This window comes from Thalassophryne amazonica, chromosome 19 (assembly GCF_902500255.1).
Source record: "Thalassophryne amazonica chromosome 19, fThaAma1.1, whole genome shotgun sequence".
Lineage (NCBI taxonomy): Eukaryota > Metazoa > Chordata > Actinopteri > Batrachoidiformes > Batrachoididae > Thalassophryne > Thalassophryne amazonica.
In genome coordinates this window covers 29,369,625-29,386,056 of record NC_047121.1, presented here as the reverse complement: position 1 = coordinate 29,386,056, position 16,432 = coordinate 29,369,625, and the positions used below count along the sequence as shown (strand labels likewise).

General features: G+C 42.1%; 1 long non-coding RNA gene across 1 annotated transcript; it reads left to right on the top strand.

The window, feature by feature from the left end:
• The first annotated feature begins 9,795 nt into the window (after positions 1-9,795).
• LOC117532352 lies at positions 9,796-16,432 on the top strand. The gene is made up of 3 exons (XR_004566847.1): positions 9,796-9,913; positions 14,696-14,817; positions 16,326-16,432. It is a non-coding gene; the product is annotated as an uncharacterized LOC117532352 (long non-coding RNA).

Genomic DNA, 16,432 nt, shown 5'->3' with positions numbered 1-16,432 from the left:
TATACAACCAGCTTTGGCTAATGTTTTGTTGTTATATCATTGTAATCATTATTCTAAGCGTTAGTTGATTTTACAATCACAGAAAACTGCAGGTTGATTCTCTCAAGTAATGTTTTCGGTCAGGGCTTTATCTGTCCTGTCCACCCTCTCCTCTTCTGTAGGGTTTGCAACTGGGGTGCGTATGCTGTGGCCTGTGGGCTGTATCTGCTGGCACACCTGCCCCATCCCCAACGTTACCTTAAGAAAGGACTGGAACCCACAACCTCTCCAGAACAGCTCAGAGAGGAGACAATACTGTGGCCTTGTGTTGACAAGGTGAGACACACACACACACACACGTTACTCAGCACCTCACAATTAAATAAGGATTTTGAGCTTGTTGCTCAACATAAACACAACACATCCTTTAGGGCCCCTTCACACATAGCACAATTAAGGCCGAATAGCGCACAAATGAGGATTTGAATGCCACTCATGAAATTTCAGAGCAGCCTTGAATGCCTTGTACGGCAGTCGCTACAACCATTCAGCCACAGCACATGCACTCTACGTTCACGTGTCACTCGCACCGGAAACCCATTTGAACAGTGGGCAAGATGAGGTCGCACTGCCACCTGATCGTGTTTGCAACATTCGCATAGCATGTCATATGCAGGTCGGACATATCGTGCCGCAACCGAGGGGTTGCACGAAATCATCGGCCATGTCGAACCCTGGCCGAATGGTGTAATCGAGGGAGCATTCACACAAGCGGCTGCATGACGGCAAATGCCGGCAAGTGGCCTTTCGACCCACTCTTGGCTGGAATCGGCCGGAGTCCAGATGACACCCTCGAGCATCCAACACCATTTGTGGGGCACTTAGAAAAGGTTGGGCCATTCACGCTGCCTGCACGAAAGTAGAGAGCAGGCAGACCACTTTTGAGCTGGCTGTGCGAATGGCCCCACATTTTCAAAGTGCCCGCAAGAGTGCCATTTACTCCCGCTCCACACAAATGCGTGCGAGTGTCGCCGCCCCCCAGCAACACAAATGAAATGGCATGCGAGTGTGCAGTGTGTCTCCCCCCCAGCAACACAAATGGTGTGCGAGTGTGTCATTTGCCCCCCAAAACCACAATCCAACATTGTCAAGGTGTGGCTGAGGTGGAAAATGCTCGAACGGTGGCCGGAGTGCAGTGCGATCGCTGTCCAATGCAGTGTGCACATCTGGACAGCCTGTCATGTCTATGATGGACGTCATGTAACACATACATTGCCATCCAAACCAACACACATGTTACAGTAACGTGTGTGTTGGTCTTTACAAATAAAAAAACAACTAACCAGTGATGAGAGGAAGCTCATTTTCCCATAATGCCTTTTGCCATATTGTGTGCTAATGCTGAAACCTTCAGGAGTAGCGTATTACGTTAAAACTAAAAGATATGTGCGATATTTTCATGTTTTCGAAGTTAGCTGACAAGCTAATCTGCAAACAAAAAAGTTAGATTCGCTAATTAATGATTAGTGGATTAGCGGAACTGTGCCTACCGCTGTCCCACCATCACCTCTTTACAAAGAAATCGGCACATAACATTCTATTGTGAGTAACCTTGGTGACAGTCAAACAGACCTACTATTATTGGTTATTGATATATTATAATTTAAATATCCAAGCAAGAATAAATTTAAAGATAATAATCAGAGTTTGTTGTCACTCTGCAGGAGAAGTCTATCCTTTCTGCTCTAATGGATTCTGGAATACAAACCAGGAAAACTGGTCATCTGGCCATGGACCACACACAGTCTGACATCATCACCAAACTGCTGGAGGTCACAATCAGCTCGACCTGTGACCCTTGACCTCCATCAGATCTGCTCATCTGTTCACTTTGATCTTTGTAGAATAGATCTCTGAAATTTTGTGTACCTTTAACACACAATCAGTAAATTGTCAGAGGACAAACAGCTGTCAGTGCTCAAACAGAGAGATGAGACTGACAGACAACTGTAGAATGAGACCTCTGTTTTGTTTGCTCATTAAAACTCATGAATAAAATCAGCGTGTATATCAATTATGGCCTATTTGTGCAGCTTTTACATCATCTACCAGTGTATATGTGTGTGTGGTGTGTGTGTGTGTGTGTGTGTGTGTGTGTGTGTGTGTGTGTGTGGTGTGTGTGTGGTGTGTGTGTGTGTGTGTGTGTGTGTGTAAAACCTATTTCAACAAACATGCAAATTGCAGCTTTTGCTGGGTCAACATTAAAGAATGCAAACACTGATTTTAAGACTAGAAAGCTATGCAACATTAAATTAGTCATGATTTGGAATCTTACATTTGTGGTAAACTGTTTATCTTGGACATGTGGCTGCTTTTATACAGGCTGGACTCAGAGAGTCTCTGAACATAAGAATGTAGTCAGAAAATCTTATTTTGATGATCCTACAGCCAAAACACAATTATAGTGTGTACAATACTTTTTGTAACTGTTATTTATCTGGTCCCAACCTGTGATGTATCACCACCTTGTTGTTTCTTTTCCCTCTAATTGTCAAGCGTGAGTTCTCCTCCTTGTTGGTCAGGTGTGTGTTCGACAACTATACGCAAAAGGATAAACAGCGTGTTTGTGGAGTCCACCATGAACCAGACTGTTTGTGTTGCTATACATGGGGTGCAACTCTATTTTTTACATGTATACTGCATGTTTTAAATCCATCCATTTTCTGTACCCGCTTACTCCAATTAAGCGTCACAGGGGGCTGGAGCATACAGTCATAGGGCATGAGGCGAAGTAGACATGTAGCCTGACAAACACGTTCACACACGCACCTACAGTCAATTTCCAATCCACCTAACCTGTGATGTCTTTGGATGTGGGAGGTAGCCGGAGAACCCAAAGGGAACCCATGCAAACATGTGGAGAACATGCAAAATCCACACAGAAAAGAGTTTGCTTTTCTCCTTTCTTTTGGGAAGCCAAAAAGAAAAATAACAAAGGCGCTCTGTTAGGGAAACGATATTAAAAAGCCTTTAATTAAACATGGTAGGATGATTAAAAACACCTGGGCCTACACATTGAGACCATATTGGTCTTCATCAGAACACAAACCTAGGAAGTAAAGCTAGTGCATCAAGGGTCATATGACTGACAAGTAAATCAGCAAATAGGACACCAGAAATTTACAAGTCATTTAAATGTCGGAATTTACAATGAAATACATAAGCTAGAAAATAAAAACTATATGTACAATGCTAAAAAAAAGTATAGCATCAAGAGAATTCAACTTCTGAGATATTATTCTGATCACTAAAGTAGAAGTGGTTGTCAGTGTCAGGCCAGGCGGAGCCCGGTGCCCGAAGAGGGTGGACCCATAGTACAAACTCCCAGACCAGACTTGGAGTAAAAGTAGTTTTGTGTTTATTCCAGGCTGGAGTTCGGTACACAGGTTGTCAGGCAGTGGAGCAACGGTACAAACAGTAAGGCAAAAAACAGTCATCTTCAGGCAGGGGTCTGAGGCACGAGCAAACACTGACATATGGGCTGAGGTGAAAGGCGCAGTCAAGAAACAGAGCAAGGTTCAGGTACACGGCGAGACAAATCAGGACTGGATACAAAAAGGCTGGAATGTGTGCTAGAAGCAACGACGAACTGGCAAAGGTGTGGTGGCTGGGAGGAGATTAAATAGGCAGGTGTTAAGGTGCACATGAGGAGAAGGATCTAGAAAGGGGGCGTGGCTGGTGAACAAATAGTATGGATGGGGCAAGATGGTGAGGAAGGGAGTGTGCAAAGTGGAGTGATGTAATAGACAAAGATATGTGAACAGATGCCAAGAGCGTGAGTGAATGAAAACACAAAGGAGACAGAGTCAAAGTGAGAGGAGGGTACAGAGCTAGTGGAGTGACATGATGTGACAACACAGACAGAGATGCAAGAGGGATGAAAACATAGAGCAGGTGCAGGACGTGGAGTGAAACAGAGAACTATGAACAATGCTACAACTGAGTATAATATTACTATGAACAAGAGTAAATAAAAACTGAGGGCAGAAAAACATAACCAAGAACCGGGCATGAACATGAGAACTGGAAACGGAACCTAAATACTTAAGCAAAACTAAACTATGAAAACAAGTGGAAAACAAGCTATGAGAAAAACAAACTACAGGAAAACAGAAAGCAAAACCCAACATAAAGCATAACTGATAACACAAATAAGACAAGCAAAATAAACAAGAGCTAAACAATGATCAACAATGCAAACATAATCTGACAGAACAAAACTAGAACAGAACTGGACAATGGCTAAAGAATGAAAAGAAACAAAGTGACAAAGCAAAATGGAACAGAATAAACACAAAATAAATAACTACTAAAACAAAGCTGGGGCGCATGGTGGGTAGATGAAAGGAGGAAAAACAAAACCATAACCACGCTGAGGACCAAAACCTGACAGTCAATCAGTTTCAGCTAACATTTTTTTCTGACTGATTTTTCACTTGCATTTGACTAGTCAGTGTCATTACTGGTAGTTTGGTGCAGTACCCTCGACCTGACAGGTTGCACAGGTCGTCCAATTCCTCCAGGATGTCACATCAATACGTTTCATTGCCAGAAGGTTTGCTGTGTCTCCCAGCATGGTCTCAAGAGCATGGAGGAGATTGCAGGAGACAGGTAGTGACTCTGGAAGAGCTGGACAGTGCCGTAGAAGGTCCTTAACCCATCAGCATGACCAGTATCCGCTCCTTTGTGCAAGAAGGAACAGGATGAGCACTGCTAGAGTCCTACAAAATGAGGACTTTTGCTGTACGAATCCATCGCACCCTCTCGCGGCAGGTGCCGGCCAAATTCCAGGTGAAACGCACGAACACCTAACACCTCGCATGGCACTTTGAAAATGTGTGGCCAGTCACACTCTTGGCACAACGGGAGACTGCAGACAATCACTGTCATACTGCTGTGAAATTTGTCTAAGTTCCCCACGAGTCTGACTTTGCAAACACACCACTGACGTGGGTGTGTGTGCTCCATTCACAGGAGACGTGGCTTCCGACGGAAGCAGCTGTGGTGAGCTGTCATTCTGGACATTCCAGCTACACAACACCTACCGTGTTTGGACAGTCATAGACTAAAAACTGTCCACTGTGAGGCGCGTGTGTCTGATTGCTGTATTTACGTGGACATAAATAAAAACATATATCGCCGTGGTGGCGACAAGCTGCAGCAAACGATCATGCACACGGAGTGGACACTGACAGCCCCCCAGGTTGAAAAGGACCGTCAGCTCAGAACACGCAGCGGGCAATCTGACTGTCATGTCACCCAACGTGAGCTCTGTTCCACATGATGCGGTGTGTGTGCTGCGACATGCCGTCCACAAGACACGTGTCGGGCAGAACGCGCAGCTGACTGGAGGCACCTGAACAATAGATGTGGACATGATCAGAGCACACTGCTTCTCATTCATGACATTTCATGACTGTATGTCTGTGACCATGGGTCATCACTAGAGGAACAGATGGATCATATTTGTATTGATCGCTTGATAAATGCAGTGTTTTTATATGGTGTGGGATTTAAATTTTTTTTGGAATACTTCCATGTCCTTGATATGACGCAGTTTCCCGCAGGTTTCAAAGAACAGTTCCGTAGCTCAGTGGTAAAGTCTCAGTGGTTTTGAAAGATGTGAGTTTATGTCCCGGGTGCTGTGTTTTTTCTTTTTTTCTTTTTTTTATTTATTCCACATAAGCGACGATGTGGTCGCACAGGTCCCAGCTGGTTTTTTTTCTTCCACATAAGCGCTGCACCATGTGGTGCACCTGGCACTGTTCCTGCTCAACGGACACCGGCGCTTGCACTAACTCTAGCACCGGGTTCGTGCACGCCTGCCTGTTGGCGCAATGTTTCTTGTGCTAATTTCAATCTGTTTCGCGCTGTTTCACCGTTTTCATCCAAACTTCGTACTATGTGTGAAGGGGCCATAACAATCTTTATTCAGACCAGGAAAAGTTGTAACAGTCAGTGTGCTGAGTCAAAATGTCTCTCTTTGGAGGAGGATTTTAAGTTGGGATCACCTCTAATACCATCACTGTGAGGGGAAAAAGGAGACAACTGTCCTGCCTGATGATGATGGACTGCCATGAGACAGGCTGGGTTCCTTGTTCTTATGGCATTCTTGTGAACATTGTTTTAAAGTATTCCCGTAATTTTCTACATGCATTTGATGACAAACTGTCGATCTTCTGCCATCAGTCTTTCATGTGAAATTCAGTGAGCAGGTGAGAGAAGCACTGGATGGAGGGGAAGCAATTTTGGACAACTGGTACTGCAGATGTGGTGATGGAGACAACTAGGAAGGTACTGGGTGTGACATCTGGACAGCGGTAGGAAGACAAGGAGACTCATCGGTCAGCCTCCTAAACCCCTTCAAATATCCTTGAGAGGTTAAAGAGCTGGTCCACTGTTCCACGACCAGGATGGAATCCATATTGCTCCTCCTGAATCATCTTATAATCAGGGTCATCTTATATTCTGGCCAAAATTTCATTTTATTTGTCTACAACGGCATATTTGACAAGAATAATTAATGAATATTAAAGTGCAGATTTTCTGGTTTAATTTGTTTCGTGTGTGTTCAACCAGGTTTAAAGGACCAAAAATATCTGGACATGCTAGCAAGAAATTACTTTGAATACTTTGTCAGAATAACACTAAAACTTGTTAAATTCTTGTCTGTCAATGACTTCCCCAAGTCTGAAATTCAGATTCTGTCACATGGTGGGATTATTTACACTGCAGTCACATTCAGTTCCTGCTTCTTCTGGAGAACTTTCACCTTTAACCACTGAAACACATGTTCTCAATTGAAGTCATTTCACGCTTTGACAAAAAAAGTATGTGGTTGTAGATGGGTTCTGAAGCAAAATCAGTAAAATATGTCTCTTAGTCCTGGATTTTGATATGTTTATGCATAAAAATCACAAGTTCTTCTCGGTTGGGGCGACCTCTAAGAACAGCTGCAGGAACACAGTCACTTTTCTGAAGAGGCCTGGGCAGAGCCTATAATGGATGAAGGGCACATAGAGAAAAACTCTACTGAAGATGAATAACATCACGTAGAGGTATTCCATCTGAGGATCATCTGATGGGTGCCAGCACCAGAAATACTGCAGCAATTAGGACCAATATGGGGCTCAAAATGGGAACCTTTGAGAGAGGAGACAAAAATCATGACGAGAGACGTGACTGTCAGAGTGAACTGAGCAAATGACCCTGATGTATTTTTGTAACATTTTCACTCCCAACTCATCACATTTTGATGGAAAAGGTTCATTTTGACTAAACTTCACTATGTGACGACGAGTTGGGTGCCCCTTTGTGTCACCATGTGACATGTTAAGAAATGCTATGTTCGGTTTAGTTCCACTAAATAGAAGATTGGACCCCAAAATGCAGTACAGCCAGATAGAGGGTTGGGTTTAGAAACAAGGTGTTACTGTTTAATATTCAAACGTGACAGGTGACAAACAGTGGCAACGACTACAACATGACAGAAAGAATCCCAACAGTAACAAAAACCTGAAGAATGAGCGAATGGTGGAAACAAAAAGTGACTGAAAAATGGCCAGAAAGGACTTACAACACAGTGACCACTAGAGCAGACGGATAAACTACTGGAGCAGGAAACAAGTGCAACTCAGCGAGGTGAACCAAACGAGGGAAGAAAAAGAAAACAGGCTTAACTTAAGACACAAGTCCAGCTGCTCTAATCAGAAAGAATAAGAAGACATGTAATAACACCAAATGAACATAAGAGGGCGACAAACCATTACCCGCATAGTGGACTGAATCATGACACGAACTGCATATAACGCTGACCCACTTGTGCACTTGTAACATAATATAGCCACAACATGAAGACCAGAAGAAACCTAAGACCTCTAAGAAACCAAAAGACCTCGATACCCCTGAAAAACTGGTGAAAAGGAAATAATAACACGCAACCGACAGAGCCCTCTGAAGAGACAGAAGTAGACAACTGCAGCGGCGTATGCACACTACAGAAAGATGGAGGACACGACAGGAACTGAGGACAGGTGGTGAGGACCATGACAGATCAGGCATGGGCATGATGTGCATGCTCATCCCTGAATGCCTGCAGGAGACCAAAAGGAGGAAGCAACACACTTCACTCCAGCCTAAGACATGAGAAGGAGACACAGCACCATGCGCCCTCAGATGCATATGCGTTGTGAACACTGGAGGCAAGTTCGATGGGACATACCTGTAGGAATCTCACACACACGGACCATGGGAAGAAAAGCTTGACAGGAATACTACGGAATGGAAAATCACCCCCAACAACCCAACAGAACCAAAACCACTAAGCTGAACCATGACACAAAGGGGCGCTGACAGAATGTTAAAATGTTACGAGTTGTGAGTGAGAATGTCGTTTTTTTTATGCTGACATTTAGAGAACAGACATGAAACAGACCCTGTATGCCCTGGGCAGCTCTGGCTTCTTGATCTTTGGCTACAGGAGTCCAGACAAAGTGATGCCATAAAAAAATCCAGGTAGTGAAGCTGATGACATCAATAAAGAGGAAAATTAAGCATAACTTTTGTTTAAAAAGAAGAAATGTTGATGTGTGGTGTGAATCACGGACTCAGCCTTCACCTGGCGTAGTTGACAATACTCTGGAAGTCTCCAGAGGCCAGCAGGAGCAGGCCGATGGATGTGGTGAAGATCAGTGCTGGAGACGGAGTCAATCTCTGGACATGAGCCATGGCCAGAATATATGGCTGCAGAAAGAACAAATGAGTGAACCATGTCTGCTCTTCAGACAGTGTAAACAGATTCTCATAGAAAACAAACAACAACATATTATGGGGTGATTCTTAGACTACGGGCACTTTTATGTCCCTTGATCATATTTTATGAAAAAAAAAAAAAGGGGAAATTTCACACTTTTATAGTTATTTTTACAATGAAAGTGTTTTAAGAAATTTGTCCTAGTAGTCTATGATGACTTTTTCACCTTTTTCAGCATCATTATATGCAAATATTGCCGTTTTGTGCTTGTCCCACACCCAGACTTATGATCTTCAATGATAAAAATGAATAGTAAACAAATGTTTTTTCTAATGTTTTAAAATATCTCTGAATAAAATATCAGTAAAATAATCAAACATAATTGGGGTATTCAATGTCATACAACTGTTGTGATTTTTTTAAATGAAATGTAGTTGTCCCACACTATTGCCGTAATTTCCACCACAACAATAATGTCCCTTTAAAACGTTTGTATGAAAGATTGTGTGGGTAGTTTCTATGGAGATAAACAGTGACATCAGAGCACATGTATATAGCGCCAAATCACAACAAACAGTTGCCCCAAGGCGCTTTATACATTGTTTATTGTTCACAGTGATCACATATAAATAATAAATACAAGCAGGCATATCAAGTTACTTATTACTGAGCACGCGATCCTGTTGTGTGGTGTGTGCAGAATGTGATCATTTAAACAGTGTTTAAGTTTTTTTTTTTTCTGGTGAGCACATTTTATGATAAATGAGTCCAGCATCAGCTCAACCAAATCAATTTACCAGACTCTGATCTGCTTTCATCTCTCTTATGTTGAGTAACATTGAGCACTTTGGATGTGTGTGTGTGTGTTGTGTGTGTGGGTGTGTGTGTGTGTGTGTGTGTGTGTGTGTGTGTGTGTGTGTGTGTGTGTGTGTGTGTGTGTGTGTGTGTGTGTGGTGTGTGTGTGTTTTCAGACTGCAGTTCCCTGTGTTCCAGTCGGCCCGTTTAGCGTCCCTGTCGTGGTCAGTATGCGCCCTGTTCCTGCCAGCATGCTGGACAAAGCCGTGCAGGTTTCTCACCTCAACCCACTGGCACACGGCTCTCCCATACATGTTGGAGACCCAGGTAAACTTTCCTATCCTTGTCAGGACTCTCATATTTTGCTGAGATCACTTGTTAACTATTAACACATGCTCACTTATTCTTAAATTCATGTGCACCCAACATCACTGTGATTCTAGATATAACCAAACTGAATATGTGAAATAAAGCGGCAGTATGAAAACCACATTTTATTCTTTTAAGTACTAAGACAGCCTTCCCGAGGATTTTGCCCCAGATATGGAAGAAAACATGCAGGGATTTGGCCGACTTGCCTGTACAAGCTTGATCCGAGGGTAGAAATGGTCTCATCTTTGTTTCCAGACCGTACTACCTGAGCTGTCTGTCTTTAGTCGGGCTCCCATTGCGGATTTTTGGCCCCAATTTGTATCCCAATAACAAAAGTGAGGCAACTGGGCGAGCGTTATTAAAGTAGCAGACAAAATTCATGTTTCCTACAATAATTGCCGACTACACCAGAGTACAGATGAGTCCCATGATACGAATGTTTGTGCGCACACACCACAGAATGCTACACTGTGCAACTTTAACTTTTGACCCTAAAACTTACCTTTGTCACCATTCTTGCTGTTTTTATCCCATAACTTCATAGAATTCAGTCGCAGATAGTCCAAACTACAGTAGTGCTATGTGACTAAAAGATTAATCCAGGTTTTGAGTATATTTCTTATTGTTCATGGGAAACAAGGTACCAGTAGATTCAGTAGATTTTCACAAATCCAACAAAACCAAGCATTCATGATATGCACACTCTTAAGGCTATGAAATTGGGCTATTAGTAAAAAAGTAGAAAAGGGGGTGTTCACAATAATAATGTGTGGCATTCAGTCAGTGAGTTTGTCAGTTTTGTGGAACAAACAGGTATGAATCAGGTGTCCCCTATTTAAGGATGAAGCCAGCACCTGTTGAACATGCCTTTTCTCTTTGAAAGCCTGAGGAAAATGGGACGTTCAAGACATTGTTCAGAAGAACAGTGTAGTTTGATTAAAAAGTTGATTGGAGATGGGAAAACGTATAGCGGGGTGCAAAAGATTATAGGCTGTTCATCTACAATGATCTCCAATGCTTTAAAATGGACAAAAAAAACCAGAGATGCGTTGAAGAAACGGAAAACAACCATCAAAATGGATAGAAGAATAACCAGAATGGCAAAGGCTCACCCATTGATCAGCTCCAGGATGATCAAAGACAGTCTGGAGTTACCTGTAAGTGCTGTGACAATTAGAAGACGCCTGTGTGAAGCTAATTTATTTGCAAGAAGAATCCCCTGCAAAGTCCCTCTGTTAAATAAAAGACGTGCAAAAGAGGTTACAGTTTGCCAAAGAACACATCAACTGGCCTAAAGAGAAATGGAGGAATATTTTGTGGACTGATGAGAGTAAAATTTTCTTTTTGGGTCCAAGGCTGCAGACAGTTTGTGAGATGACCCCCAAACCTGAATTCAAGCCACAGTTCACAGTGAAGACAGTGAGCATGGTGGTGCAAGCATCATGATATGGGCATGTATCTCCTACTATGGTGTTGGGCCTATATATCGCATACCAGGTATCATGGATCAGTTTGGATATGTCAGAATACTTGAAGAGGTCATGTTGCCTGATGCTGAAGAGGACATGCCCTTGAAATGGGTGTTTCAAGAAGACAATGACCCCAAGCACACTAGTAAACGAGCAAAATCTTGGTTCCAAACAAACAAAATTAATGCCTCTCAGATGTGAAGAAATCATGAAAAACTGTGGTTATACAACTAAATACTAGTTTAGTGATTCACAGGATTGATAAAAAAGCAGTTTGAACATAATAGTTTTGATTTTGTAGCGTCAACAGCAGATGCTGCTATTATTGTGAACACCCACTGTTCTACTTTTTTTTTTGCTAATAGCCCAATTTCATAGCCTTAAGAGTGTGCATATCATGAATGCTTGGTCTTGTTGGATTTGTGAGAAACGTCCCATTTTCCTCAGGCTTTCAAAGAGAAAAGCATGTTCAACAGGTGCTGGCTTCATCCTTAAATAGGGGACACCTGATTCACACCTGTTTGTTCCACAAAATTGACGAACTCACTGACTGAATGCCACACTACTATTATTGTGAACACGCCCTTTTCTACTTTTTTTTTAATAGTCCAATTTCATAGCCTAAGAGTGTGCATATCATGAATGCTTGGTCTTGTTGGATTTGTGAGAATCTACTGAATCTACTGGTACCTTGTTTCCCATGTAACAATAAGAAATATACTCAAAACCTGGATTAATCTTTTTAGTCACATAGCACTACTATTATACTGAACACTAATGTATACCTTTTTGGAATCTTTGTGATCAGGCAAATAATGTATAGTTTTCTTCTTTTTTTTTCTTTCTTTTACTTGTATCACCATTTGCAGGATTCCCCTCAAAATATTCTCTTTTGTGTGCACTAAAAACACACCGGAGACAGACAGCAAGGACACAAACTAAAAGCTTCTTCTCTTCTTCTTCTGTTAAATTCACCAAAACTCTCAAATTAGCTTCTGCCCCCCGCCCCCACCATTTTTTCAGAACCCAATAATAATAATAATAATAATACAAAATGGCAGCCAAATTAAGTGGCGTTTCTGTGGGGTATGTGTCTCTAACATGTTATTTACTTATTTTCAGTAAATTTGGTAGTTTTAATGCAGAGATTTATGATTTAGAAGTTTAGAAATTACAGTGACACTTGTTTGCCATGTAAACTTCAGACAGCCACCACACCCACCCCACTATCAAGAAGGTCATGTCTTTTGTTTTGGTCAAATCTGGCCATACTTTACTTTTTTTACTTAACCCTTCTCTTCAGGACATGATGATAATTGTTGGGTCTGTCACGATGTTTTCAGGGTCAAATACATTTATGTACTTCTATTAAAATCAGAAAATGCAGGATGGCAAGCTGTCAGACAAAGCTGACAAAACAGCACGGGAGTCTGATGAACATTTCTTCATAGTGGCAAGTTTCAAATGCTGGCGCAATACATCTGCCAGCTACATTTCCAGCATCAACCCAATGCTTACTGAAATAAATATCAGCATATGTCTTAAACAGAATCAAAGGTTCACTAAAATGATGTGGAATCCTCCCATGAGGGGTATGATTGTATCATACTTTTGCTAGTTGAGCCAAGAAATAATCAACATCACGTTGCTGATTGACGTATCTGCATGTGCAAAAATCTAATCCAGTTCCAAGTCATTTGCAATTTGCATTATCATGTCCATATACAGTTTGACTACACTGGCAGCTACATCCAGTGGAACCACAGCAAGATACCCCAACTTCCACTTCACATTTGACCAATTTGTCATATTTATCATGAGAGACGTTCAGGAACCCACAGGCCAAGTCTTATTGTTTTCTACCTGAAGAAAGACCTGTTCAAGACCATCATTACCAACAGCACAAACCCAGGCAGTTCCAGGTGGACATGATATTTTTTTTTTTATCTCCAGCTCCTCTGTCTGATTGCTGAAATGTTCTCTGCTTCATCCGTGTTGTGTCAGGGACACAACCAGCTGCATTTGTGCATTTCCTGGGGTTTAATGACCACCAATAGCACTACAGATGCACAGATTTGGGTAGGATTACTCTGAAATGTTATTAATTACTGAATACAAAATGCAGTACAACTGGAATAGTTTTGGAATATTTTTAATCTAGATACTTTTAAATTACTTCAAAAAGAATTACTGAAAATGATGCACTTTTTTTTTTTTTTTTTTACTAAAAATGGACACCACTACAAATTCATTCCTTCATTCATTCATTCATTCTGTTCACCTGTGTTCCAGAGTCATTAAATGCAGCAGCGTGTTCACCCAGCTCTCTGTGACCAAAAAAAAAAGACACCACAATGAGGTGGCCGCTTTAATTATATACACCCACAACTGTGTAGATCGATCTCCCCCCCACCACCACCACCACAAACAACACAACACAGCACATCCATAGACCAGTGAAAACCGAACCACGGGTTCCTGGACAGTCGCCTCTGTGTGTCTTCTCGCTGGCTTTATATCTTCCACGGCTTACACTCATTTTGACACCGTGATCCAACTTATAACTTTGTTTTTGTCTGTTAATGTCTGCAAAACTGCTCTTTTGTGAGCTCGCGTTCTGTGTAAATGCTCGTCTTGAGTGAGAGTCATTGCGTCAGCGCACACACACAGCGGAGCTCATCTGATCCATTATACAAGTGTTACATCTATCATAACATACTTTTACAGCTGCTTATAAAGAAGGAATGAACATGCAACTGTTTTACCAAGCTATTAAAACATTACAAATAATTACTGTTTAGGTTGTTCCAAATATGTTCTCCACCTCAGCGCACAAGACAGAGAGAGGAAAAAAGCTCCAAATGAAACGTCCTCTATGATTCCAGAAGCAATTAGAGGTGTTTTCAACATCCAAAATCTGACACAAAATGATTAATCCACTACAAATAATTATTTATATACAGTGTCTGACACACAAAGCAGGTGGACTTGTAGTGTGCAAGAGGGCGGAGCAAATAGCCTGTCCAAACTAGCCTGTCCTGTCCTCGTAGCTGAAATATACTTAATTATTTGGTAAATGTTATTCAGAATAGTGTGGAAAGGACTAATATACTTAATGTTTTTACTTAGATTTACCAAGATCATCAAGTATAGTTGAAATGATTTCACAGCTTTTAATTTACCTCAATATTTTTAAGTGTAAAAATGTTTACACCAAAAAAAAGTAGAACACAGTAACTGTTTAGAGTGGTGTTGTGTCCGTCTGCAGCTGTTCTTTGCATACAGGACTTGTCCAGACCAGACTATGGGGACCCAGTGAAACTGCACCCTGGTGAGTTCCAGTCTTCTGGGCCTGTGGCGTGACCGCTATAGAGGCTATACTCAGCAGCAGTGAGTAATATGATTGGTTGATTTAGTGAACAACTCGTAACCTTCACGGCTGTGAAGTATTTGTTCATTCAGACTGTTTAAGCTGGTTGTTCTTCTTGAAAGCGTTTTCCTCAGCTAGTGCAAATTAAAGATTATTTGAGTTTGACACTGGACCTCAACTTCCAAATCTCCCTGAATCTGAATGGCAACTTTGAAGTTCTGATAGTAATGTGTCAGTAATGACAGATGAACTTGATTGTTTGAATTATAAACAGCACTGTAATGTTTCCTTTGCCTTAAAACACGAGCGCTTTCTGATATTGGGCACCTAGCATTTCCACCCCACGCAGCTGTTTTCATGCCCTGCGCCGGCAACGAGATGGCGAGAAAGCTGGAGAGAGTGGGTGGAGGAGGGGGAGAGGGAGTCAGTCGGACTGACAGAACCTTTGTAGGAATGTGGGGTCACGGAGGTGCTGCACTGTGGCTTGTAAGCCTGCAGACTCTCAACGTGGGAGGACTTTAAAGTTCATTTGCTGTCCAGATGGACTGGTTTTAATTGGTGACTGATCCTCCACAAATGTACAAACAGGCTTTGCTCTGTGTACGCAGGTGCACGCATGCACGCACACACACACACACACACACATATATATGAATGTACGTAGCTCAACTCTACCTTTGGCAAATAAACAAAACAGGAATATCAGCCATGTGTGAGCGGAAAAAACGTGAACAATGAACGGCTCAAATAAATGAGCAGAACAGTGTGATCTGGAACCGAACGGTCCCCCCTGCCATCACTGCACATGCGTCATTTCCGAGCGTCAGCAGCATCTCGTTTCTGCTTAAAACTGACTTTAGAATGATTTAAGAGGGTTTACTTTGTCATCTGATGGTTACTAATCACATTATTCCCTTTTATCGCTTTGGGTGCAGAGAGTCAGAATCAGCGAGTCGGACTCAGACATGCTGCTGTGGCGCTCTGATCGCTCCTTCGTCTTTTATTATGAAATAATGCTGAGTTTATGTGGACGTGATTGTTGTACAAAAGCTTCAGATATCTGTTGCTGAGATAGATGATGACTGGAGGGCAGATTTAAGCAGAAACGAGACAATAATCAGTGAAATTGCTGCTGACGTTCTGAAATGACGCATTGCACAGTGAAGGCTGGGCGGACCAATTTTTAGGGAGGGACCGTTCGGTTGGCGACACTGGAATTCTTGACACTACCTAAAGGTTTCTGTAAAAAGCAGTGTGTCGCCAGTTACACCGCAAACGCGCCTCTGCTCTCCTTTTCAGACGGTGTGCCACAGACTGTCCATGATCTCAAATGTAGAATTCACAGAGAACACTGTGCCTCAAATGCAAATGTGTTGGTTTCTCAGATGTCATCATTTCTGAAATACTGATAACTTTTATTACAAATGTATTTTCCATGATACACAGATGAAGAAGTCAGGCTTTATTATTAAGAGCTAACATTTCTCGCAGTAGATCAAGTTACAGTCACCTTTCTCTCCATCCACAGAGCCATCTTTGGCATTCAGCCACTCACCTGGCTGTATGTTCTTGACCGACATCCCTGACTCCTCCCATTTCACTCCAACATCATCCTCTGAGCATGTGGCTCCTCCA